The sequence below is a fragment of the Theropithecus gelada genome, chromosome 6 (assembly GCF_003255815.1).
Source record: "Theropithecus gelada isolate Dixy chromosome 6, Tgel_1.0, whole genome shotgun sequence".
Taxonomy (NCBI): Eukaryota; Metazoa; Chordata; class Mammalia; order Primates; family Cercopithecidae; genus Theropithecus; species Theropithecus gelada.
Genome location: NC_037673.1, coordinates 69,781,662 through 69,807,583, shown reverse-complemented (window position 1 = coordinate 69,807,583; position 25,922 = coordinate 69,781,662). Strand labels below are relative to the sequence as shown.

Below are 25,922 nucleotides of genomic sequence, written 5' to 3'. Positions count from 1 at the left end.
AGCAGTCACTTCCCAGAACATGTGCTTTTGAATTGCTATGTTTTCTACTGCTGGGGTATGAGCTTTCCTAACATCAGCATAAATACCACCCACACAGCCGTTTCTCATGTTTTTTATTAGATATTGTTTTTGTAGTTGATAGGAGTCAAAGAAGGTCCTTATAAAGCTTTGTCTCAGGGAGTCTGTGTCAATAATAAGTGACAGAAAACTCAAAAAGGCTTAAGCAGAAAAGGGAATTTATTAACGAAAGGTATGCAGGGCTTCAGGAATGATAGATTTGGGGGCTTAGGTTAGTTAATCACAACTATTGTTATCATATTTTGACTTAATCATTTTTTTTTTTTTTTTGGTAAGCTTAAAAGTCTCCACTCCATGTGACAGCAAAATAGTTCTTAGTTTCAAATCCGGCAAGCAAGAAGAGTGATTGTTTCCCTCACAAACACCTCTGAAGAAAACTCTAAGGTATCTCATTGTGCCTATAGGGTTCAATGTCCTTTCTAAGCCAGTTATTGAAAAATGTAATAATCATGTTGGGTGGTCTGAATCACATGTCACAATGAGCTTGTGTTATGGTCATCTCCCTGGGACCACATAGAGTGAAAAGAGGAGATGAATGGATTTCTAAATGAAGATGGGGACTGTTTCCATAAGAAGTGGAAGTAGATACTGGGTGTGACTAAGAGTACACACGTTCACTATAGGCACAGATATAGCTAAGCAACCATACTTTCTCTAATGGTGCCAACTTCATGGCAGGCTGTATCTGCCATGACTCAGTACAAGGGGAAGAGAGGAAGATGTGTAGAGATGAATAAAACAGAATCTTTGCCTTTGGGAATGTTGGGGCCCAGAAAATGATGTCCCAAAGGCTGATGCTGTGATGTGCTGAGGAGCATAGGTGCCTGAAAAGCCAATACTTTGCAAAAAAGCTAGAAGCTACCTCTACCTTTGTCTTGTCTCTTAAGCACAAGAAGGGACTCTTCCTAGAATTTCTTTATGTGATCAAAAAAGCTTCTTTCCAAAAGAAATGCAATTATCTTAAATGCTTTCCTTAGGGACATCATCAAATAACCAGGAAAGATTAATCACCTGAGAAGAGAAGAGAAGAGACTGGGGATCTTCACCCTGCCAAGACAGTCTTTTCATCTATTCTTCTGAGAGCAACTCCAAGAGATTACCTGTGGGACTCAATTTGCATAACAAGATGACCTTTGTTCCTGTGCATTTCCACCCCTCACCTTCCCATAATGTCTGCCTCCCACCTCCCAGGTCCATTATTTTTCCCTAATGACTTACTGCTCCTTAAAAGAAATGTCTACACTTCCCATCTCCTTCCTCCCCTATGGAAAAGGGTATATCACTTCTATCATTCTCTGGTGATCCCCCATGCTATGTACATTACAATAAAATTTTGTATGCCTTTTCTCCTATTAATCTTCTTTTTGTCAGCTGAGTTTTCAGTGAAACTTCAGAGGGCAAAGGGGTAGTTTTACTTTGGTCCCTGCAGGAAACTCCACATTGTAAGTTTTGCTTTGGCTGGAGATTGCAAATTCATGGTTCAAGTGCCAACACATCTTGTCTTGTGCTCATAGCAGACTCACAAACAGGCCCTTCCTGATGAATCTGGATATAGCTTTAGAATTCTTTGCATCACTGCAATCCAGGCAGCTGGTGCAAATCAATGGAGATTGGCACATAAGGTATTTATTTTTCAGCCTGTGTTAGATTAATATTAGTAGATTGGACCAAGTGAACATTTATTTTCAGTGTGGTTGGGTAAAGTAGGTTGGGTGTGAGCTGGAGGAAGAAGACAACTGGTTGGCAACAGACCACAGATCACTAGTCATCAGGAAAAGCCTGGATCTGTATGAGGATAATTGCTAGTTGTCTGTATTTCACAATTTGCAGATATCTAGCTTCTTACAAATAGCTCAATGAACATATCACATTCATTTCTTTTCAAAACACTTGAATATTTAAAATAATACTAGATGAAAATAACAGTGAGTAATCAAGCCCACATTTTAAAAAACAATTTTATTGAGTAAGATCTGTGTAGGGTAGGGAGAAGAAAATTCTTAGTTCACATTACTACAGCATAACTAATCTAGTTGTCTACTCTCTATGTTTAGAAATCACATTCAGTTGGTTTAATGGTAGAGTTAAAGGCCAAATCTGCCATATAGTAAGCAGTACATGAAGCCAGGAGGAAGGATCCAGGACAAACCATGACAGAATACCACACATTTTAGAGATGCATGCTTTCTCAAAGCTCTGAGAACCATCATGAAGACATATTGACTGAAAGAATATGCAGTGATGACTCTGAATAGGTCCTAACTATTGGAGGTAAGCATTTCTAAAATTATTTGGACAAAAAGTTAATACATGGTACAAGTTACTCTTAAATGGTTTGTGAGATACAAAGAGGATAGGCTTGCCCCTTTTAAAAGAAGAGGTAAACAATCAAGTTGGAGATACAAGATTTACAAATATGAAAACAAATAACAATAAAGCACTTAATAGTGGCAAGCAATCATGGAAAAGATGTCAGTAGGCAGTAAGTGGTTAATTACCAAATGTATTATCTGAATAATAATTGTGGAAAATTTTTTGAAAGGAGTGATTAGTTCAACTTAGGGAATGAGGAACATCATTACTAAAGAAGTGAGATCTGACCTTGGTCCCATTTGGGAGTTAGGATTAGGTTAGGAAGGCAGTTTTGGTGGGGAAAGTAGTCTAAGAAAAAGAAAGATGAATGGAAGGATCAAAGTATATTTGGAAGAGAATGAGTAAATAAGTTTATCTGGAGTTGTTATTTTATGTAGACAAGTTGAGGGAAGGGGAGGTAGTAAAAGTATATTGAGGCCCATTGTGGAGGCTCTTGAACTCTGAGCTGAAGGTTTTAGATACAATCCAGTAAGCAATGAAGAGTCCTGGAAGGCTTCTGAGTAGCAGAGTGGCATGGTCTGACAGTGTTTTGGGGAGGGGTAGTTTGACATAGATGTGAGGTATAGAATGGAGGTAACTGATGTTGAAATTGAGGAAACCATTAGGGGCCTTTGCAGCAATCCTAGGAAAGGTAAAAGAGTCTGATTTAGCTTGTTGTCAATAGGAATACACCAAGCACAGTGAAATAAGAATCAACAAGACTTGGTCACACTCTCAGTCTATTTTGTGTTGCTATAGAGAAATACCTGAGGCTGGGTAATTTATAAAGGGAAAGAATTTATTTAGCTCACTGTTTTGCAGGCTATACAAGAAGCATGACACCAAACTCTGGTTGTCTTCTGGTGAAGTTCTCAGAAGTTTCCACTCATGGCAAAAGGTGAAGGGGAGCCAGCTCCTGTAAAGATCACATGGCAAGAGGAAGTGAGAGGGAGAGAGAAGGTGCCAGTTCCTTTTTAACAACCAACTCTTGTGGAAACTAATAGAATGAAAACTCACTCAGAACCGCCAACCCCAGGGAAGGCATTAATCTATTCATGAGGGATCCACCCCTATGACTCAAACCCCTCTCATTAGGCCTCACCTCCTAACACTGCTACACTGGGAATGAAATTTAATCATGAGGGTTGGTGGGGACAAACGAACCACATCCGAACTCTAGTGGTCACTACTTAGATAATTTCCATAGAGGAAAGGGAAGACATAAAGTTGAGATTTCAGTCCTAAAAGATTGGAATAATGGAGGAATCTGTAGAGAAACACAGTTTTGAGCTCAGATGAGAAACTTAGATCTAGATGTTGAGGTTTTGGTGAAGGTTCAGTGATCAAGTAAAATGTTCATTGCTTTGTTGTTTTGATTGTCAGTGAGGTTTTGGGTGGAGTTTCAGGAGTCATCTGCATGGAGGAGATGTTGGAAGTAAGAGGAGAGGGTATATCCTAGGAAAGCCAGAGCCAAAGATTGAACTAAAGAATTTCTCATTTTTAAAAGGTAGGTAAAGAAGGAGCTAATGAAGAAAAAGAAACAGGCTGTCAAGAGGTGGGAAGAGAACCAGGACAACACCGCATCCTGTCAGAAAATAAAAGAGTATAATTTCAAGAAGGAAGAGTGGCCAATAGCCCATTGGCTGTAGAAGAATCAAAGAGCAGGAGAAACAGGAAAAGGCCTTTAACTTTGTGATTAGGATGTCAAAGATGACCTTCTAGGCATTACAACATATCAGCTGAAAGAAAGTGAATGTGATCTAGAGAGAGAATTCTACAACATGACTCAATTAGCTTAATGGCTCAAATCACTAAAATCATACAGATTCTTGGTAAATCTTAAGCTGATAAATATTACTACTATCAGAGATCATGGAAGGGAATGCTAATACCTCAGGAAAATAACAGATTAAGCATCCATGTAATTTATACCATATGCATAGTCTTTGTTTCAATGATGTTGGTAATATTAATGCAACATTGCTAAAAAGTAAACACCCTCTATAATCTAGGCACTGTATTTAGCACTTTAACACATTTAGTTCACGGCACAATTCTGTGTTTTGGAGTTGAGGAAACTGAGTTTTGGAAAGTTAAATATTGCTTCTGAGATTATATAGCCAGTAAACAATGGAGTTAGTATTCAAACCAAGGTCAACCTGACTCCAAAGCCCACGTATTGTCTACTACACCAGGTGGAATAGCTTTACAAAATGAGCACTTGACAGGAGAAAAATCCCTCACCTCTAGGACTTCCTGTTTAATGCCAAACCCTGTTGATAATGAGAAGGACTCATCCTCAATCAAAAGACAGTTTCTTTTATAACCTGAACATTTGTCTTCATTTGTGAATTTGATCGTATTAGATTTAATCACCCATACTGGCCATCTGGCACTCACCTTAAATGTCTTGTCGTCTTGTTAAAACTTCTAGAATCACGGAAAATTTCAAAACTATGTAAGTTAGAAAGAAGAGTATTATAAATCCCCATGTACCTATGCTCCAGCTTCAATATTGATTGATCAATATCTGATGAATCTTGTTTCATTTGCCAGAACACTTCCATCCCCTTCACCACTTACATTCTTGGAAGTAGGGAGTGTGCTGGTTGACTTTTCCTGTGTCTCACTGAGTGTCAACCTGTTTCTTTCCAGCACAAAGCATCTTGTCTGATATAAATTTGTGAGGAGTTTGGTGAACCTGAGATTTGAGGAAGAAAAAAATATTTTTTCTCTTTGGAAACAATTTTTAGGTGTTAGAAGAAAAACCTTAGACAAATTTGATATGACAGAGTTTAATTGAACAAAGAACAATTTGTGAATTGTGCAGCCCCCAAACTAGAACAGGTTCAGAGAGACTCCAGCACTGCCACATGGTCTAAGAAAATTTATGGACAGAAAAAGAAAAGTGACAGACAGAAAATGGAAACAAGGTACCGAAACAGCTGGATTGGTTATAGCCGGGTGTTTGTCTTGTTTGAATGTGGTTTGAACACTTGGCCACATGTGATTGGCTGAAACTCAATGATTTGTACGAAAGTCGTTTATAGTCTGTTTATACATCCAGTTAGGTTTCAGTTCACTATCTGGAAATCTTTAGGCCAAACTTAAAATATGTAAGGGGGCAGCTTTAGGCTAAACTTAATTTAACATAGGGTACTTATTTATAACTACTACAAAATAAATTCATAAATATACCCTATTCCTAGACTTTCTCTAACTAAAACTCAGGAGATCCTGAGCTTAAGAAGACTTGTGCATGTGGTATGAGCTGCCTCTTGGGAATCCCTCTGCTGAGGGCAGACAACCATCTAGTCTTTTCTGTTAGGCCAGGCAGGCATCTGTGATAGGTATGTCAGTGCTGACAGTCACTAAAATCAGATACGAAGTGTGGCAAATGAGCAGGAACCAACAGTCTGGTCTCTGCGGGAGGTCGGAGTCAGAGTGAATTGACCTCTGCTCTGCCTCCTTTCCTCTTTCTCCACTGGAGGTGTCCAAAGCCTTAAAGAGAGATCTGCTCACAGGGGGTCACCAAAAGGAACCCATGACAGTGACCATTGCTGAGGTCTTTAGCAGAGCCATAGATACCTGGGTCTGCATCACAGGTAAGTTTTAACTTACGCTTCTTGCAAAGTTTTGTGCTCCAGATTTAAAGAGGGTGAAGTTCTTAATTGGTCATCTTCGTCTGCAATGTTTCTTCTTTTACTTTTTATGGAGGCGTAATATACATACAGACAAATGTATATATCATAGGTACACAGCTCCATGAAGTTTCAAACTGAACATACCTGTGTGTGTAACTAGCACCCAGGTTAGGAGACAGAATATTAGTGCACCTAGGTGTGCAACTGTGCTTCGGTCCAGTTGGGACCCCTCCCAGCAGTAACTACTCTCCTGATTTCCTTACAGCATGGATTACTAACAATGCTTCCTACAATAAAATAAAGTTGGAGATAGTTCTTAGAGAAATCCTTTCCTTTTAGGTCCTTCTCCTCCTTGTTATATTTTTAATATCTTTTAAAAAATAAGCCAACAATCCCAGTGGTATGGGAAGTACCTAGGTAAAAGGCAACAGCCATCTGTCAAGAGCAGTACCACCATTTCTTCCTGAGTCCACTGTTGGTTTTGACCTTAGTCATTGCCTTTCTATCTTGACTAGCTCCATGAAAACTCCTTGGAATTGACTGTCTTAACTAAAAGCTAAGAACTTGTTGCCAATGCATTGCAACACTCCCGTAGCACATGTTGCAATTATTGAATCCTCTATGAACACCCATAAATAATGCAAGAGGGGGCAACCTGGTGCGTTGGGCTGCTGTGTGATGACCACTCCCGGAAGAAAGCTGTGCTTGCAAACATCCTTGAGTCCTCCATTGGTAAGATACATAGCCAGCTTCTGTGAGGCTCAGGTTTCTACTCACAAAGACACACAGGCAGGCCAGAAACTTGGGTCTTTTAACCATCTAACTCGCCTCAGTCTGGTTCCAAAGGAAAAGTCAGGAAGGAGAAGAGGTGAAGAGCAAGGGCTTTGGAGTCAGAGAGTTGCTGGCTTCAGCCATGCCTTTACCATGGGTCCCTTGAAATTTTTTTTTACTCTCGGTTTCGGTGCCTGCAAATTTAGGATAATAGTATCATGAAACTCATATGTGACAATGCATATGAAGTGCTAGGCAAATTATGTGCTACATGGTAAATGCTCAATAAACGTGAGATCTTACAATTTTTAAAGAGTTGTTTTCCCAGAAAAAGAACAAAGCCATTTTAGATTGACAGAATGACACAAAACTTGACTAATTTTTAAATACTTAAATCAATGAATCAGGACTTAATTAGAAAATGTTGATCCATTCAAACTTCTTGGTTTTGTCTATAGGACCAAAATGGCATCTTCTGGTCTTGGCACCTCAGAGACACTGCTCCCCGCACAGAGTGGCAGGACAAGAGGACTTCATCCTGCCATGGGTCCAGATTTTGTGGGAGAGAGACCCTCTAGGACAAAATTAAGTTTTGACAGAAGTTATGAGGAAGAAAATAATCATCTTAAAGCTTATAATGAGATAAGGGAAAACTGGAATACTTTTCCTGTTAGTCTATTTTAGATGAAAATAAAGTGCTTTCTAACATCCCTTAACAACAGAATAGTGGAAACTGAAGTACTTTTGGCCACAAAAGTTGGATCTACTATGGTTCTCTAATGATTTCTGTGGCTATCATGTTGCTCCCTTCACCCTACCTCAACACTGTTGCCTCCCCTCAGCTGTGGGCCTCGTGTGTCTGCCCCAACTCTCCAATCTGCTGCTTTCAACAAACTTAGTTCATGTTCTGTTCCCCTTGCACTCTGTGTTTCTCTCTGAATCGTTTTCTAGGATTAGATCCTTTTGTCCAACATTTACTACTTGTGCAAAATTGGGGGGGATTCCTGAACTCATTACATTTCAGTTTTCTCCACAGTCAAGCAGGGCTATCAACAGTACTTCATTCACGTGGCTATTGTGAAGAATAAATAAGATAATGTATGTAAATGGCTCAATACAGAGCCTGATACTTAGTAAGCACTCAAGAAATAATTGCTGCTGCAATTGTTATCAATCACCCTCATCATCACCATCATCATCAAATTCTGAGGCATGAAAGTCTTATTGACAATCTCCCTCACGTCTCCATGGTGTAGTTTTACCTCCTGACTTGCTTTGAATGTGAAATTTTGGATTTACATCTTTAGGTCATACAGTTGTCCCATTTACTTCCAGCTGCCTTGGAAATCTGCCCATCCACTTCATTGTTCTTATGTTCATTTTGCATCTGAACACCTGGATGAAAAATGAAAAACTCAATCAAATGTTCAGCTATTCACTCCATGTTTTACCAAACATTTAAGTTGTTCTAAATATTTGGAGCATTGACAAATTTTTAGTCTGCTTTTAGATATTTGGCAGATTAAGAATCAAAGACAAAACTTTATCCTGGGCAAGGCTGGGAAGAAACAAATCTCTTTCCTGTGATCAATTTGAAACAGCCTGTTGATGTGGACAACATTTTTGTTTGATGGATCAGAACAATTTTAAAAATTGTTTTTACCAAAAAAATGGGGTTCTCCTTGCAAGATGATGGATGGGATGAAGTTTAGGACTGGGGTAAGGCTATCTCTTGCAAACATTATAGTTTATAATTCCATGATTTATTTAAATTAAGGCATAATTTACATTCAATACAATTCACCAGTTTTAAGTATACAATTTGATGAGTTTTGAAACATATACACTATCGCCACATCAAACTATAGACTATTTCCATCACTCTAGGAAAGTCCCTCATCCCTTTACAGCCAGTTCTCATCCCTTTGAAGCACTGATCTGCTTACTCTCACTATAATTCTGCCTTTTGTAGAACTTCATATAAATGAAATCATAGGATATGTGTTCTTACATCTGGCTTTTTTCACTGAGCATAATTCCTTTGAGATTCTGCATGTCGTTGCATGTATCAGTAGTTCATTCCTTTTTATTATTGAGTAGTAGTTCATCATATTACAATTTGTTTATCTATTCACCAGTTGATGGATATTTGGCTATTATGAATAATGCTGCTATGAACATTCAAGTACAAGTTGTTGCACAGACGTAAATTTTCATTTCACTTGGATAAATACCTGGGAATGGGAATGCTAAGTTGTAAGTATAAGTTTGACTTTCGACAGGCAAACTCTTTGCCAAAGTGGCTGAACATTTCACATGTCCACCAGAAAAGTGTGGGAGTTCCCACACCCCAGTTTCAGCGACACTTTGTATGGTAATTGATATGGTTTGGCTCCGTGTCCCCACCCAAATCTCATCTCATGTGTTGAGGGAGGGACCTGGTAGGAGTGATTGGATCGTGGGGGGCCGTTTCCCCCATGCCGTTCTTGTGTTAGTGAGAGATGAGTTAAAAGTGGTAAAGTCCCCTGTACACGCTCCCTCTCCTGCCACCATGTAAGATGTACCTTGCTTCTCCTTCACTTTCTACTGTGACTGTAAGCTTCCTGAGGCCTCCCCTGCCACGTAGAACTGTGAGTCAATTAAACCTCTTTCCTTTATAAACTACCCAGTCTCAGGTAGTATCTTTATAGCAGCATGAGAATGGACTAATACGGTAATATTTCTTCTTTTAGCTATCCTAGTGGATTTGTAGTGGTATTTCATTATGATTTCACTTCTCATTTCCCTAATGACTATGATGTTGAGCATCTTTAATGGGCTTATAAGTCATTTACACATCTTTGGTGACCTTTTACCAAAGGTCTCCACATCTTTGGAGACCTTCTCTTCAAATTATTTGACCATTTATTTTTAACAGATTATCTTCTTATTGTGTTATAAGAATTCTTTACATATTCTTGATCTCCTTTATTGAACTTATCTTCTGCTAGTATTTTTCCTGGTCTGTGGTTTGCCTTTTATTTTTTTAGTGGTGTCTTTTGAAGGGGAGACATTTTTAATTTTGATAAAATTCAATTTATCAATTTTTAAAATGGTTTGCATGCTTTGTATTCTACCAAAGAAATCTGCTTATTCCAAAGTCATAAAGATTTTGTCATGTTGTCTTGTAGAATTTTATAGTATTCTAGAATTTAGATCTAGAACTCATTTTGAGATAATTATTTTATAGGGTAAAGTGAAGATTGAGGTTCATTTATTTGTACATAGACATCCATTTTCTCCCCAGCACTATTTGCTGAAGACTATCCTTGAATTACTTTGACATACTTAGTAACTTTTAAATAATTGAAAGTTGTCTTTTTTTTCTTTTTTCAGTTATGCCAAAATGTTTCCTTCAAAAAGATGTATCAAATTATTGGGTACCATTTTTAAAAATTAATGTTATTAAGAAGGTACTCAAAGATCGGTATGCAAGGATGCTTATTATAACATTGTTTGTAATGATAAAAGCTGGAAACAGTTGTAGGGGATGAAAGATTTCTTTTCCTCACTTATCACTAGGTTCAAGGCTGAGGCACTATAATATAGATTAACAAGAGAAAACCATACAGTTTTATTTAATATGTTTTATACAATACAGGAGGCTTCAGACAAAGAAACCTGTATATTTTTATGGTAAGTTTGATGAAGGAGTTGATTGTTGTGGAGAAATGTGATTGGACAAAGGAGGTATGATCTAATGGTAATAAACTGGGGGGAACGTAGAAAGGCCTGTTTGTTTAGATTCTCCCTTGTGTTTCTGTGTCTTCAGAAATGAGAATGTTCCTTTTCTGTGGGTATAGAGTGGGCACCTTTCACATGAGCTTGTTATGACCTACTTCAGGAGAAGGTCAGAAAATTTTTTCTAGGTTTTATGGCCTACTCCAGGACAGAAGGGCAGGAGAAAGAGAGACCCTCCTTTCTCTGCAGTTTTCTCAAATGCCAAGGTGTCATATCTTGAGGTAGTGTGTCCTGAATCCCGTCACAATCTAAATATATGCCACCAGGAGGCAAGTTGAATAAATCATGGCATATTCGTATAGTGTAATATTGCAGCCAATAAGAATCTTGATGTTAATCCACATATGTGACCAGGAAAAGATATTCACAACATGCTTTAGGGGAACATGCAGAGATCACAAATAGGAAATCTGGTATTTCATTTTTGTAAGTATAAAAACAATAAAAATTATAATTGCTTATGTGTGTATAGAAACAGATGTAGAAAAATATACAGTGCTTATCTTTGGATGTTAAGATTCCAGACAATCTATTGTTTTATATTTCTTTTTCAAAGAGTGTAAACTACCTTTAAAATTAGAGAAAACATTTCTCTTTTTTCTTTTTTTGTTTGAAGACAGTGTCTTACTCTATTGTCCAGGCTGGAGTGCAGTGCTGCAAACATGGCTCAGGCTTAAGGGATCCTGTCTCAGGATCCTGTCTCAGCCTCCTGTGTATCTGGGATCATAGATCCCATGCAATCAACATGCTTAGCTAATTTTTAAAGTTTTTTAGAGATGCAGCTCACTTTGTTGACCAGGCTGGTCTCGAACTCCTGGCTTCAAGCGATCCTCCTGCCTTGGCCTCCCAAAGTGCTGGCATTAGAGACATGAGCCACTGCTCCTGGCCCAAAAACTTTTTTTTTACAAAAAAAGTATGTACTCTTGGCAGCAGGGTTTAAAGGATTCCCAGAGACGTGGCTTAACAAATAAATATGTAACATTTTCACCTTAAATGCTTTTAGGTGGTATGAACTCTCTGGCAAGCCAGTTAGCTGAAATCTGGTTTGCTTAAGCTAGAGAGACCCACAAAAGGCTTACGGTCTCAAAGACTCTGAAGAGAATGAGGCATTTAAAGCTTCGTTTCCATTAAAATGCAAATTAGAATTAAGGTTAGCCATATGGTGATGTTCTAATTTTCCCCCAATACTCCTTCTAACTCAAATAAGAGACAATTTCTATTTCTAAATTCTTTAATGATGTAATTCCTTACAATTAAAAGTATATGTAATATACTCTATTTTTCTATCAACAGCACATAGAAGTGCATCTGATCACTTGTAGGACCATATGGTATGATGAGAAACTAATCTACTTTAAAAAGTTTTATTTTCCCAGAATATGTTCTCCCGTTAGTTATATGTGTACCATCATTCAGCTTTTTAGACGGTGGCTCTCAGAACTTTGACAAAGCCTTAAATAAGTCTAAAGAACTCAGAACACCTGGAAGATAAGGAATATTAGAAGATTAAGTATGTACCACCAACGAAAGCCAGAACAGGGCCAGACTGAAAGCCTCTGTGAGGATAAAGTATTGGCAACACTGTGTCTGGCTCCCAGAAGCCCTTAGAGAATGAATTGGAGAAGAACATGGCTGCTCATTTAAGGACCACAGTCATGTTTATATTAATACTTCCATGATCAAATAAAACAATGTTTTAACTTCAGGGATTCTTGCATCTTTTATGATATGAAAATAATTAGAATCCATAGCACTATCTTATTCATCACATAACCTTTTTATTACTCCTTTTTTTTAATGTGAGAAAATTGAAGCTTCAGTAGAAAGTGTCAGAGTCTCGATTCGATCCCAGGTCTTCTGATCAAAGTCCTGTGTGTACACTTTTCCCCTACCAGCTTCCACACCCCTTCTAGTCTCAGCCCCAGGAGCTCGAGCTCCTCATCTCCCACTTGAGCCTTTCTCCAAGAAAACAGTGGAGGAGCCTCAGAAGCCTCTCAGGGAATAGAGGAGAAATGAAGTGAACCAAGCAGAATGTGAATAAAACACTTTACTCCATAGCATCAGACCCTCTGCTGGTTGGCCCATTGTTTTTTGTAAACTATGTAGAAAGAACCATAGAACTAAGGAGTATGAATCTGGCCACTGTGTAACCACAGGCACATCAGAAAAAGCTTGTGGGACTAAGCAATTAACTAATTCCATGAGTATCTACTGCATCCTACCATATATCCATCACATGGCAAAATATAGCACATTCTCATTCATACTTACACTGAAATTTAGTGGTGGTGGGCAGCAGGGGACTATGTAATTGGCACAAATACCTAATATTTAATGGCAGGAAACTTTCAGATGTAGATAAGAAAGCTAAGCATTGTTACTTATAAAATATATGCAAAATAAGTAATATAGTTTTGTGGTGTATTATAATTTTCAAATCACATATTCACTCACCTGATTGGATTCAAACAATAATGAGGGTGAGAGAAATAGGTGTTAGACCATTTTGCAGACAGGAAAACTGAGGCTCAGAGGGCGGAGACTGTGTCTGACTAATGAGTATGTGAGCTTACACATTCTGAGTCTCAGGTATTCCTGCAGTTTATTTTGAGGCTTTGTTTGGACAAGCTCATTCTTTTTTTTTTTTTTTTTTTTTTAAGAGAGACAAGACTATACCTCTGTTTGCCAAAATAGATGAGCAAATTAGGAACTAGCTGGGCAGAATCTCCCTTTCTTAGAATGGATGTAGCAAGTTATAACACATGAGGGCCATGGCAAAGCAGCCACCTCATAATTACCCCTGATCAGCCCTATTGTGAATGCCTCTGACAGTCAGTCACTGGCACAGAACATGGAGATGCATTCATTCTCAATTTAGAAACCATATAAAATGACCCAAACAGTTGTGTCTAATCTGATGCTTAAAAATGTATGTTCTGTTGATCAGTAGAAAGAGAACCCAGATGCATCAGCGCCCTTTGAGAATACCTTTGGGAAAGTACCAGAGTGCTATAATGCTTTGAGCCTGAGCAGCGGCTGCCAGCAGCGAGCAGTCAGAACAGCTTCCACAGTGCACACCATTGACCTGGCTCCATGCCACTTATGTTCTATAGTGGATGTTTGATCATCATGGGAAGGGGAGGAAAGGGGAGGAAGCAGGGCTTGGGGGATCATTTGGGAAGCTAGAAAGGTCAGATATGATGGCATCTGGTGGAAAATGCTTCTTACAGATTGAACAGTTTGGGGTGGGTATGAGGATAGCTCTCAAAGGGTCATTAATAAAGATGAAAATTGTTCCTGGAGAATTGTTAAGGTCCAGTTATGATGGCTGAGTATTAATGACATCACAACTGGGTCCTCTGCCTCTCACCATTTTCTTTTTGAAACTCTTTGATTATTTGCCTCATCTTTAGTGCTTAAATTCTAGAAAATACTATAGATTAGTGATTCGCTTTGGTTATCTGAGCAAACAACCTAACTTCCTAGAGGGAAATCAGACATAGCAGCTCTTTTTTGAGATGGCTTATTTAGGGTGTCAAGGCTGTTTGTCATCACGACCTTGCAATCAGCACTGTTCATTTGCCCATTCCATCAAGACTGTGGAAGAGACATGTGCCAGGGACTATGCTGGGCATCATGAGGGATAAAGGGTGAATGAGAGTTAGCCTGAGTGGGTTTACAGTTGAGAATGAGAAGTGAGAGGATACACACGTGTCACAGGCTGTCCTTATGAACTATCATGGGGGCTGAGACCAGTGCAAAGATCCCTTCCTCTAGGAAATAAGGGAAGAAAGCCTTGGTGGTGTGGAATGGAAACAAGGAATGGTGAGGTATTTTAGTTCAGGGAGTGGTTAAAAATGTAGAGTCCTTTTTCAGGAATAGTATGTTTTCCTGTTTGGTTAGAATAAAGGTCTGAGGAAGGATATAGCAAGGCCCAAGGCTGATGGGTAAGCTAGAGCCAAACTGTGGATGGTTTCAGTGTCAGGCTGAGGAACTGCTAGGCTGTGGGAGTAATGAAGGACTTTTTTGTTGACAGCAGATGCAAACAAGCCTGTGCTTTAGAATGATTAATGTAACTGGTATCCTGGAAGGATTGAAATGGAGAAATGTTATGGTGAGAGAGATAAATTGAGTGGGAGAGCTATTGCAATAGACCAGATGAAAGATCATGCAGGCCAGAGTTAAGAAAGGTGGTGCATAGACTGTGAACTATTCGGAAATTAAAACTATGAAGTCTTGGAGACTGATTAGATGTGGGTCATTAGGGAGAAGAAAGAGATACAGGTAAGTTCAAAGAGGGTCTACAGTAGGAGGAGGAGCATGTTTTAAGGAAGACCTAGCAATTTCAGCCTAAGCCATATATTCATTTGCTAGGGCTGCCATAACAAAATACCACAGACTGGGTGGCTTAAGCAACAGAAATTAAGTTTCTCACTTTCGGGAGCTGAGAAATCCAAGATCAAGATACTGAGTAAGTTTGGTGTCTCCTGAGGCCTCTCTCCTTGGCTTATGGATGGCTGCCTTCTTGCTGTGTCCTCCCATGGTCTCTGTTCTGTATGCACATATCCTTGGTGTCTCTCTGCGTGTCTAGTTTTCCTCTTCTTAAAAGAACACCAGTCCGATTGAATCAGGACCTACCATAATGCCCTCACTTAACTACATAAAGGCCCTATCTTCAAATGTAGCTGCATTCTGAGGTGAGACTTCGACAGATGAATTTTGTGGGGACAATTCAGTCTCTAACAGGACATGCAGAGTTTGAGGTACTGGTGGACATTCCAGAGAACCTGCCTAGTAGATGGGTGGTTTGAAGCACACACTCGAGCTCAGGGGACATGAGAGGGTTGGGGATGGAGAGGTGAATGTCATAAACTGTGCATGAACTGAGGTCGGGGGAGAAGATGAGAAGAGATCACTCTGGGGGTCATGGTGATGAAGATAATAATAAAATAGTAATAGCTGCCGTGCATCAAGTTTTCCGTATAGTAGCACTGGGCTAAGCCCTGTGCATGCTTGGAATGACAGAGCAGTGAAAGAACAATTATTATTACTGTTATTTTGATCATTTGCCTTGATTTTGTAGAAGAGAAAGCTGAAGCTTGGAGATACAAAGTGATTTTCTAAGGCCTAATAGTTTTTAAGCAGCAGAACCAGAATGTGAAGTTCAAGTAAGTCTGACTTCAAAGATCCATGACCAAGCACAGGGCCACACTGCCTCCAAGGAAAGCAAGTAGAAGAGAAAGAGAAGAAAGTCAGAGGCAGCAACAGTATTTCATAGGGGAAGCAAAGGAGGAAGAATAGGGAAGAGGAACAGAGAGAGGATAGTCAGAAAAGAGAAACATCAGAAAGAAAGGATGGGCCAGGAGCCAGAGGTGGTTTTGGGACACAGCCAACAAGGCCAAATATGGCACAAGATGAGTAGGAAAGATTTACCAGTGGGCTGGGTGGCAGGGAGGCCGCTGGTAACCTTCATGAGAGCTGGATTTCTGGAACATTGGAGGTAGATGACAGATGGCCATGTGTTGAGGAGAGATTGGGAAGTGAGAAGAGGAGGTGCCAGGCTTCGTCATCACGGGAAGAAGGCGAGAAAGCTATGGTGGGAGGGGAACAGAGTCAAGGGGAATTTATTTTTAAAACGGGACAGAAAGATTTTAGAAGATGGGTAGGTCGAAGGGGTGGGGGAGGATGTAACTTCTGAAGATAGCAGAGAGGAAATGATTTAATGAGTAAGACCTTGGCAGAGGTGGGTGGCAGGTGAGCCTTCAGGTTGAAACTAACTTTAAAAAGAAGCAGGGACCCTTTCTCTGAGACTAGAGGGGATTAATGAAAGATGGGTGGTGAGATGAATGAGCTAGGAGGTTGACTGGGTTGGAACAAGAGACAAATGGAATGATACTAAATAGAATAGATGTGTCTGAAGAAAGGTAGCAGCAAGAATGACGAGTTCCTGAACCACAAGTCACATTAAGCCAGACATGATTCTGTTTTCTCAATCTAAGGCTTGAGCTGGTCTTAAAACTCAGCTGGGCCTGAGAGTGGACCCAAATAGCTTCAGTTGGCAGGATTACTGGGCTGCCCAGGACCAATAAATATTAGAATGTACACTTTGAGAAACATTCTCAATCCCGTTGATATTTATGGAATGACCTCTATGTTTAAAGCATTATAAATTCTTGGGAAACCGATTTTCCCAATTTGCCTTCATGTGTAAATTTAATCCCACCCTTAGCCTGTGGCATAAGCTGGTGCAAGTATAGAAATGTGGATTAGAAATGGTTACATGCTGGTCCCTGGCCTTCTCAAAATTGTGTTTATAGTTGTTTATACTTTGTTAGAATTGGCTTTGGTAATAAGCACATCATATAACAAAAGGACTCAGCCTCTAGCGATCTGGCTTGGCAACACTGAGAGCCAATTAATTAGAAGGTAATTTAATAACACTGCTTTTAAATCATCCACGTGATATAACAGGATTCCGGACTTTTTGAAGCAATAAGGCATTGTCTAGCGAAAATGCAGGTATGTGTGTATTTAACAGTGTGGGTGTGAGAAGGGCATGGGTATTGAAGTGTTCTCGCAGTGGTTGGAGCACTGCTGTGTGTTTGTGAACTGAGAATGGCTGATTTCTTCCCAGGGAGTCTTGTTGGTGTGAGAACCACTTGGTTTACGTGTCCGGATCTCATATGAAGTGGATGTGGAGGTGGCAGGAAACAGAGGAAGAAGGTTTGTATGAATGTTGCAAAGCCATGTGTCCCACATCAAATCTAAAAGGCACTGGGAACAAAGGCTGCCATCATTTGCCCCAGGAGCTAGCAATAGCTCACTGCTATTTGCCTCCTTGGAGGCATCTGAGAGTTGGCTTCTTAAATATTTAGAAGCAAATACTTGGAACTTGGCTAAAGTATTTCTGGGTCTTGTGTTCCAGCCTGCACCATGGTTTATACAGGAGGGTCTTTGCAGCCAAAATCTGAGCTTGCAGAGGCAGTGTCAAAACATACTTTCACATCTTCAGACTCCATACACCTTTGGCATCTTAAAGTAGGCATTTGTTTTAAAATGGCAAATGATATATCATGAACTTCAACAAAATTCATCATGTAACTAATAAAAATTTGGCATAGTTCCTCTGGGAAGCCCAGTAGGGAATGCAGGTGTCTGGGGACACATACTCCACAATAAGATCCTCTAAGTCTATAAGCTCCTTTTTTTTTTTTAAGGAAAGAAAATAGACACATTGAGCTAGAGGTATCATTAGAGGCCATTTAGTTCACCCTAGTGAAAAGTAAGAAGAAGCACTTTGCACATTACAAGTGCCCCTCATTCCAGACTAGCCCAGGACCTGGATGGAGGAGGAGCTCTGTCAGTGTTTTCTGAATGATGTATCAGAAATGTAGACTGATGAATGCTACTAATACTGGATGAAAATATCTCCAAGTTTCCTATCAATTAAAGCAAAAAAAAAAAAAAAAGCTATATTCATGAGTTCTTGTTTTTAAAAAGCATGCTGTTTCACAGAGAGAAACGTCCTGAGGGCTGAGAGCAATTTATTGCATAGGTTATTCCATGATGGGCGTGGTAACAACTCGCTATAAATATGGCTGTTTCTCACAGTGGCTCTTAATAAAAACACTCAACATGATCTGAAGTCACAATGATGTGAAGGGATTCTAAAGAGAATTTACTAGTACAGTTTGGCTGTGTAGGTCTTTGGTGGTTTGATTTGAAGGATTAACTGGCTGACTGCTGGCATTTCTTCCTGAGTACCTAGCCTGGATGCCAGGGAGCACCCAAAGCTACGTGATCAACATAGGGCACAATCAAGGATGCACATCTCACTCAAATATAAGAGTAGAAGGAGGAGAAAAGGTTGAGCATTTTAACTGGCATTTTAGAATTCTACATGTTAAAATAAACAGGGACAGATTATGATGTATGGTATATAACAAAAAAATCACAAGGATATATATACACACACACACAAATATATATATATATATATATATTTATTTATTTATTTATTATTATTATTTTGAGATGGAGTCTCCCTCTGTCGCCCAGGCTGAAGTACAGTGGCACAATCTCGGCTCACTGCAACCTTCGCCTCCTAGGTTCAAGCAATCCTCCTGCCTCAGACTCCTGGATAGCTGGGACTACCGGTGCATGCTGCCACACTCAGCTAATTTTTGTATTTTTAGTAGAGCTGGGGTTTTGCTATGTTGGCCATGTTGGTCTGGAACTCCTGACCTCAGGTGATCTGCCTGCCTTGGCCTCCCAAAGTGTTGGGATTACAGGCATAAGCCACCGCGCCCAGCCAAGAATATTTTTATGATGAAATCTCTTTGAAAAAATTTCTTCTTCATCATGTCACTTCAGGCTATACCTATAGATGTTGTGATAAATATATTCTCTGCTGACCCTTGGAACGATTTGATGGAAAACTCTGAAAACCCTCTTAAATATATTCTTTTATGTGAGCTTTTAATAGGAGTTATGTGGCTGACAATTTAAAATTGGGGTCCCCAATCAGAACTTGAAGAGCAGACTTTGTAGATTAAGAAAGGAACCCCAGACCTTTGTCCTAAGCAGGCAGGCAGAAAAAAAATGAGATTTTATTGTTAAATGAAAACATCCCCCATCATTATTTCTGAGCAAAAAAGCTTTATTCCCGCCAACACACAAATGCTAGCATACCTAGTCGTGCCTGGATGGAGAAATAGGTGAGCTGTGAGTGATAGATGCTATTCTAGCTTAAAAATCTATGTGATTTAGTGAAGGGTTTTGCATTTGCCTGCAATACTCTTTGCTGTCATTTTAACCTTTACACTAAAAATGGGTCTTTACATCGAATTGCTTTGAGTTATTGCCAAGGTTAAAGAACTGCACTACAGTTTCAAGCATGGTAGAGGCTTCTGTTTAAAATAGGGAACAAGTTTCGTTCTGATACAGGGACACAAAGGCAGCAGAATTTGCTGCTTTTTATTACTGTAGCAGCTCCTTTGTAAAACTTCCCTTCCCTTCTCCAGTGGTTTCCTGTCACATACTTGGAATAACACCCACAGTCCTGCCCATAGTCCACAAGGACCTATGGGATATGTGCCCTTAGTCCCTCACTCACTGTCTGGTTTGCTTGTCTCTAGCCACAGTGGCTAATGGCTCCTCATGTCCACCTCTGGCTCAATGCTCCACCTGGTGCCTCTCCCCCAGACACCAACAACCTTGATCTCTCACCCTCAAGTACCTGCTCAGTTTTAACCTTCCCTCTGCAGCCTTTCCTGATGCATCATCCCCGTCCCCTTAGCCACCCTGTTTATTCCTTCAGAGCACTTATCACTACCTTTACATATTTCTGTGATGATTTGGTTTACTGTCTATCTTTTCCGAGCAGAATATAAACTCCACAAGGGCGGAGAATTTGTCTGTTTTGTTCACTGCTATATTCCATTATCTAGAACAAGACCTTGCCCAGAGTATAGGCTCCACAATTATTTTGGAAAGAATAAGTTAATACTTAATATTCTGTTCATCTTAGAAGATCAATGGCCAGAAAGAGGCCACTGTATGAAGATTGGTGGCCTGTGGCCAGTGTCACATGACTAGAAACAGCATTTGTGTGGTGAGAAGAGGCAGGGGAATAATGAGTTGGAACATTTTTAAATCTCCTTTTATGGGAGAAAATTCTGGAGAATCAGGATCTTTAAGGAGGATGCTAGAAATAGAATATGGTAGAGCCAATTAGTACCTTAGGAGATGGTTCTGAGATTTTGCATCACCAGGAATCTCTTTTTAAAATCTCTCCCATATATTTTGTCAGATCTTTCTATTAAAACCCTAAACTTTTTCAGTAGTTCATTGATCATTTTCACTTTTGTTAGGTAAAGTCATATGCAGCTGCCAATTGGAATGCCAGATTGAAGTAAAATAATCAGAATATCATGAGACTATGAGATAATTTCTTCCAAAAGCAAAGGCAGAGCTGGTGCAGCTTCAGTTCCAATAATTAGGTGCTCCCCTCTCGACTCTCCCAGGTTTTGAAAACAGCTCAACGGAAATGCTGTGACTTACCCAAGATCACATAGCAATTTATTGGCAACATTAGGCCAGAATCCTGGTCACGTGACTCCCATGTTAGTGCTCTGGTATATTAAAGTATAATTTCTCATGGAGCCTACTCACATGGTAGCTCTGCTTGAGTTATGTACTTAGAGGCCAAGGCAACAATAGCTATTATGTTTATTAAAGATACACTATATCTGTGCCAGATGATTTTCCTAAATTTGATCCAATTCTCAGAATAACCTTTATAATAGGTATCACTGCCCTCATTTTACTACAGAGGAGTCACAGGGGCCAAGTGAGTTGTTCAAGGGCTCACAGCTAGAAAGTGGCAGAGTCAGAACCTGAACCTGGGTTTTTCTGCTTTGAAGTCGGTATGTTCTTCCTTACACCTTGCTGTCAATATACCCAGAGCCAGGTTCCTGTCCATGACTCATCTGTTAAGAGAGTGTGCCCTGGAACTATGGTAATTTTCAATTATTTGGACAATGGAACCCTTCTCCCAAGTTGGTAGATTTCCCAGAACACTGACTCTGTAATTCACTGCTTTCTGCACCACTGGGAAGACAGAAGACAGTTCGTAGGAAAAATGTTGAGGAAGGTGGGTGGAGGAGCCTTCAAAGAAGGATGATCTCTCAAACTCAAGTTATTTCTATCATCACCCAAATCCTTACAATATTCCACAGCTTTTCTATCTCCTTCTATAGTTCATCCTCATCCTGTATACACACAGTGTATTATTTGTGTCACCATGACCTGGGAATCTTTCTATCTGGGAATCACATTTCCTGGCTATTTTTAAAGATTACAGAATTGTCTCTTTCCTATGAGCTGCCTCTGTGAGCATTGGCAGATGGGGGGTATCATGAGCCGTGGTCACAAATGTTTAGAAGCTCTAAAGGTCATGTCTATTGCCTAATGAATATTTGGTTTCTGATAATGGACTTGTTACAAACACCTATCATTTGAATACTAATTACAGTGATTTATATTGAATTCTCATTGGCTGCCTTTTGAGATGATGTTACAGAAAGTCCCTGGTGGGTGAAAGACATGGAATCATGTCTGGCATTGAGATGTTAAAAGGAAAACAGTACACTTTGTTCTTTTGGCGAGCTCCCATTTAACTGACAAATCTGTTGAGCTGGAGGAGCTTTGTTTAAGTAAGAAATAAGGAATGATTTAATTCATGTAACAGTCTAAATATGATATTTCCAAGACAGGCTGGGAGATGTCTGACCTCTTTTCTCTAAAGAAGAAAGTGTAATCTAGTGGGAAAGGCATGAACTTTACAAACAGAGAGACCTGGATTTTTAATTCCAGGGTCATTGTTCATTGTTATTTTTGCTGTTGTAAGTTATAACAATAATAATAGTAATATGTCTGTCTTAGCTGATTTTCCTAAATTTGATCTGATTCTCAGAATAACCTTTATAATAGGTATCATTACCCTCATTTTACTAAAGAAGAGACACAGAGAGTTTACTTTGCACATATAGGCAGTATACTAAATGCTTGCCTGAATTATCTTAATCATTACAACAATCCTATGACTTATTATGAAATAGTATTAGTCGTTGCTATTTTACAAGTGAGGGAACTGAGGCTTAGTGTATCAGTCAGAGTACTGGGAGGAAACAATTGAATTCAGATGATTCCAGTAAGGACACTTTAATGACAGGACTCCTTACAGAGGTGGGGCAGGTATAAGGGAACCAGCAAAGGATGTTGAGGCACCCAGAGACTGCAGCCTTGGCACACTGTTACCACTCGTAGTGCTGGAGGGACAACCGAAGGGAAGATTGAGTGGTGGCATGTTGCAGGGGGTCGGGGGCTGCCTGGTGGGAGCTGATATACAGGGAAGCTGCAACAACCAGAAATGTGTACCAAGTCAGGGAGAAGCATGGAAGAAATGCCTCAACCTTTGTCTCCTCCTCCCTCTGATCTGTCTGTGCTTCTTGTTGACTAAACCCAGTGGGAAGTTAGAGGGCAAGGGAGAGTGATGATGCTTTGCAGATCAATCCCAGGGCATAGGCAGATTAGAGGATCAATGAGTTCAGAGTTTCTTCATCCTGAAGAAACAGGATGGAACCCATTTGGTTTGGATATTGAAACTGATGATGCCACACATATGCCAAGAGGGTGTGAAAGGCTTAACTCACATAATGAGGCTTTCTGGGAAGAGCATGGCAGCTCCTAAGCAGGTTTGATAATAGGTTAAGAGAGCAGAGAAAGGAGATGAATACGGTATTTTTATGGTGATTGAGTGTTACAACAGGGCGAGGGTTCTCATACATGGTTTAAAATTCCAGCTCGTACCAAAGAGAAAGTACCCAGGCTTTCTAATCAGCTTGTCAAGATGGGGGCTGGGGGTGGAAGAAGAGGGAGGAGTGAGTGTTAAAGGCTGTCAGCAGTCAAACATCAAAACTGGTGTTAGATCCATTATAACAAGGTGGCAGATGGAGATTAAGCAGCAGAGAGAGATTCGATGGAGATTAAGCTGCAGATTCATTAATTAATGATTAATCACATAATCATTAAGTCATTAATTAATAGTTAATCACTTGGTTTTCAACCCAAGTCAGTCTTTGGCCAAAACTTGTGCTTTTAACTATCACAGTAACTGACTTTGTGACCTTGAGCAAATTACTTAATCTCTCTGAGCCTTGACTTTCTCATCTATAAAATGGAGATGGTATCTGCATGCCTGACACATAGCTGGTGTTCCATTTATGGCAGTTATGATTGTTACCCCTTTTGCTTCTGCTGCAGTTGTTATTGTTCTGGAAAGCCTGGTGTTCCAGTGTCTCTGAGAAAAGTCTGGCACAGATCCGACTCCTATTTCTCTAAGCAGCATATCCTGCAACACCAAGCTATTACCCTTTTCTTAAGACAAGGTTGAGAGACTCATCTTGCCAAGTCAATCAACAGACAAGTTTAACATCTGTCTCCCTGGTAGATGTCAGAAAAGAAGGCTGCACAGTCTTCCATCATTCAGATGCCACCATGATATAATGGAGTTGCTGAGAAGTGAAAGGGGCCTCTCTTACTTTGTCCTTGGCTATTAGCTCTGGAAGATTGTCTTTCTAAGATGCCAGGATAAGAGGGATGTGAGATAGGCAAATTTGTTTTCCAGTGTTCCTTTAATGTCATGTGGTTCTAGAATCTTCCATTTATTTAACAATACTCCAGTTCATCTACCCCATGGGCTAGGAGGTGCTTTGCACTTAGTTATCTCCTTGGTCAATCTTTGCTGAGTTAAAGACTGATTTTTTGAACCAATGGCATACCAACTAAACTACTAATGGCTTATGTGTTTTTCTTTAAAAAAAAAAATGCACCTAACAAAATAAATTATAATGAATGTTTCAAATAGAATTTTGCTGGCGGCTACCTTTTCACATGTGGGAACTGAAATCACTTCTGAAAAATCCCAGGTCCCCAGACTTCATGTAAACAATTGATCAATTAGTTGATGACACCAACCCACAGCCTGGGGATAGGTATGTACCAGGCCTGCAAATGCCAGTTCTTCCAGCCAGGGGACTGTGGGTGTTGGTTAAAGATAATCTGTCAAAAAGCTGTAATAGGAACTTTTGGGGGGATTTCAAAAAATCATCACTGAAAAAAAAAAAAAAAATCCTGGCATATGTCCTTTAGCCAGCCGTCCTGTTGTGGATAAGAACAGATGCTACCCTGGCTAAGTAAAAAGCACAACATGAGTCTTTTTCTTCCTGCTTTTTAAACCAGAAAACACCATCCATTGCAGGCCAAAACAAGACAGGTGGCATCCATTCGAATTGGAAATGAGGTGCTGAGATAATAGACTGTGGGATCCACCGTGGCCAGCCTCGAGGGAGTGGCTCCCCGTCAGAAGGCTCATTGTTTTTCTCTTTTAGTGAGCAGGCTCTATAAAATGTACAGCTCCCAATGCCACTTTGATTCCATAAATTGTATTAATTGTTCTTTTGTGTGCCCTCCTTTGCACAATTTGCTTTTGATGAACCGCGAGTGCTCATTGTGACTATGCAGGGCTGTCTCAAATGGAGACCCTGGGCTTCCTGTGAAGCAACATGAGAACAAGTGGTTCTATGTGGGATGATTCTCAAAGCATCTGGAGAGCTCTGGAAGTGCCTGTGTCACCTCCCTGGCACAGCCCCCTGTGTATGGGAATCATTAGGGCCAGGGAGTGTAGAGTTAGAATTTATGGGTGAAGACAGCCATAGAAGCTTCAACCTCCACTTGACTGGAAAAGGCAGAATTGTGTGTGGGGGTGGAGGGGCCAGGTGGGCTACGGGCCTCTCTGTCCCCCTCATTATAGGATGACACCCTCAGCTGTCCCTGGCTGCTCTGTTCTCCCAGTCCCTTGCTTCCTACAAAGTAGGGTGGGAAGGTTTGGGGGCTAGGGGTCCAGACCTATGTTTCAGATTCTCCCCTTTTCATACTATTTCTTATCTTTATATCCCCACACCCCCCAACAACAATAAAACCCATCCTTTCTGGCACTCAGGGCTCAGTGAGGTTTTCCTAAATTGAAGGAAAGCTCTGAGTTAAAGCATTAATGCCTCTCTGTGGATTAATCTATTTGCCAGCCTGGCCAACGGTAACTTTTGTATTTTGACAGCATAGCTATGCTTATAACCAAGGTAGGGTAGGGTGGATTTCAGTCATCATGAAAGAGCTGGTCTGGGAGCTATTTGGGAGCAGAAAGTATCTTTCCATTTTCAAAGCCTCTCAAATTAAGCCACGAAGAGCCTGTATTAGGCTGTGGCCTCATGGGAAAAGAATGGAAAGATGATGGGTATAAAGAGGTCCACTGTTTCCGTATCTTTTGATCCAGGAGTTGCAGCTCTAGGAATGTGTCTTAAAGAAGAAATATTCAGATGCAGACAATGCTTATGCATAAAAATGTTTATTGCAGTTGTGTTTTTCCAGCTGGAAGATTAATTATCCTAAGAGCTAGTCACATAATCCTTTTGAGTGAGAAAGCTGCCTTGGGTCAGGTGACAACTTCTGGGGTAAAGCTAAGGCTTCATGAATATGCCTGATGAAGCCTGTGAAGATGAGTGTCTGGTGAGGGACAGGAACTGGACAAAGAGATAATAAAAATATTCCATCCATGATGCTTACAGTTATCTAGGGGTTAGGAAGAGCAGACGATAGGACAGATGGAGGGGAGAGGATGAGGAACAGAGCATTGGGAAGCAGGGTGGCATAGGAGCTATTTAGAAATGTCAGGGTTTG

General features: G+C 40.1%; 1 long non-coding RNA gene across 1 annotated transcript; it reads left to right on the top strand.

Annotated features, from left to right (window-relative positions):
• The first annotated feature begins 2,151 nt into the window (after positions 1-2,151).
• LOC112625822 lies at positions 2,152-4,045 on the top strand. Its single transcript, XR_003119784.1, has 3 exons — positions 2,152-2,349; positions 3,253-3,328; positions 3,938-4,045. It is a non-coding gene; the product is annotated as an uncharacterized LOC112625822 (long non-coding RNA).
• Positions 4,046-25,922: the final 21,877 nt, after the last annotated feature.